This window comes from Solanum tuberosum, unplaced genomic scaffold, assembly GCF_000226075.1.
Source record: "Solanum tuberosum cultivar DM 1-3 516 R44 unplaced genomic scaffold, SolTub_3.0 scf00477, whole genome shotgun sequence".
NCBI lineage: Eukaryota > Viridiplantae > Streptophyta > Magnoliopsida > Solanales > Solanaceae > Solanum > Solanum tuberosum.
In genome coordinates, this window is record NW_006239397.1 from 14,998 (window position 1) to 17,774 (window position 2,777).

The window sequence follows — 2,777 nt, forward strand, 5'->3', positions numbered from 1 at the left end:
TCCATTGATTCTTGAAGTGAATCTATCGTAAAAATACTATAAATCATGATAATTGACAACATAAAATATGTTTTGAAAAAAAATACAAAAAATTCCATTGATTCTTGAAGTGAATCTATCGTAAAAATACTATAAATCATGATAATTGACAACATAAAATATGTTTTGAAAAAAAATACAAAAAATTCCATTGATTCTTGAAGTGAATCTATCGTAAAAATACTATAAATCATGATAATTGACAACATAAAATATGTTTTGAAAAAAAATACAAAAAATTCCATTGATTCTTGAAGTGAATCTATCGTAAAAATACTATAAATCATGATAATTGACAACATAAAATATGTTTTGAAAAAAAATACAAAAAATTCCATTGATTCTTGAAGTGAATCTATCGTAAAAATACTATAAATCATGATAATTGACAACATAAAATATGTTTTGAAAAAAAATACAAAAAATTCCATTGATTCTTGAAGTGAATCTATCGTAAAAATACTATAAATCATGATAATTGACAAGATAAAATATTTCAAAAATGTTGTATGTGGATAGTCTTATTATGCCTTAAATAGCGTCAAAGAAAGTACAGGTTTGTGATAAAAAAACTTATTCCTTTATCCACGCAAACAATCGCTTCAAAAACTCAGTTATTAGCCCCAAAATATACCATTTATATTATTGGGCCCGTGCATAGCACAGGCAACATTATCTAGTATATATATGTATGTATGTTCATGATTCATGTAATAATATAGAGTTAGGCAAATTGGAAGGTTAATGACAGTAAATTGCCACTTGCCATAATTAATCATTCACATGTGACAGATCAACAAATCAGAAATGTATTTATTTTATATAAGTCGGTCCAAAAATTTGTCACCAATAAATTGCATGCCATGCGGACAATATATATGTTCTAAACAAAAATAATATAGACAATTCTGTTGAAAAAATGGATTTGACTCAAATTGCCAACTAATCATGTTGAACAAGATGTGGAGTCAAATAGTTAAAACTCCGACACTTCCGTCTATACTTGATATCTATATTGATATATGATTAATTTAAATTCGAGCTACGTAAGGTTTAATATGTTATACTTTTTCGTTTATTGTTATCATAAAATTATCTGCTCGACGCTCTTGATATTACTTGTCTTGAGAAATATATGAAGCGAGATGTTGAGGCTTTGATATATAGTTTAGGACTCTGAAAACTATAGACTTAGTAGGCTTTTGGCCATGCGATATCATATCACGGTATGAAATCGTGAGATGGAATCAGCGTTTGGATATGCAATTTTACGTTGATTCCATCTCATGATATGGAATCATGAGATGTGATTCCATATTCTCCAAAAACCATGATATGAGAATTCCATATCATGATTTGAGATATTCTTAATACAAAAATTGATCCAGAAGTTTATATTTTGTTAAAACAACCCCACATTTATATCTACTAACCATTTGTTTCATATGTAAATAAAATTTATAATCACATCATTACTTTTTTTAATTTATTATTCTCACCGACATAAAATTTATTATTCTCATCAACATATAGTCACTTTAACTCACACCAACCGATTGTTGAGTAATAAATTTGTTCTCTTCATTTACTCCAACACCTAATTTATTACTTCTACCGTTTTTAATTTATTACAATGCAAAGTAATAATATTGGTTCGTCTTCTCGGTTACATGATCGAGAAATGCAAGTTCAACGTGAGGAAATTGTTGTTACTATGTAGGAGGATTATATTAAAGACTAGTATGCTACAATTTATGTTCCATTTTTTTATTGAATTAAAATTTGATGAATTAAAGTTAGATGAAACAATTACTTAAGTAGAGAACGAATAGCTTTGTAATAATTTATTATGTGATTTTATAAATTTTTGTTTATTTGGTAAGATTGAATAAACAATTGTGCTATTTTAATAGTTTTACAACTTATGAGATTCTTATGTTTATGAGAAAATATACAACACAAAAATTCCAAATCGCATGTCCAAACAAAACTTTAAATTCATCTCATAATTCCATATTATGATATCATATCATGATACCATATTGCGTGGCCAAACGGGCCCTTAGTATATGTTTTGTTTACTTTGAGAAACTAGTCGTAGAGTCCAATGGACTGATATTAGGTATATATGTGCATGGCATTAGCATGAAATTTCTTCAAATTCAAATTAGAGATTTTCCTAAATTTGCATTTTTGTTTATCCATATTAGGTAAAGATTTTAATTAACAATAAATGTATCTACGTGTTTCTTCTTTCAATGGCAAAACTGTTGTTGAAGTGAAGTCGTTCAAACATAAAATATCAAAGAGGTATGTGATTTCTTTAACGTAAATATAGTAGCATGATACATCGTGTATCGAAAAGGTATCATGATACATCATGTATTAAAATGTATTATTTGTAAATATCGGAAAGGTATCATTATCCATCATGTATTAAAAATGTATCATTATGTAATGTATCGAAAATGTATCATTATGTAATGGATCGGAATTTGAAAAGGTATTATGATACATCTATCGAAAAAGTATCACAATACAACATCTATCAGATCATAATGATAAATCATATATTGGAAAGGTATCATGATACCATCAATTACATAATTTGTGTTATTATTTTTTGCGTTTCATATCTCGAAATGTCATATCAGAACTTGAATGTTGATACACCACAACAATAGACTAAGAGCCTGTTTGGATGGGCTTTTAAGCTGGTCAAACTGGCTTAAAAGCCA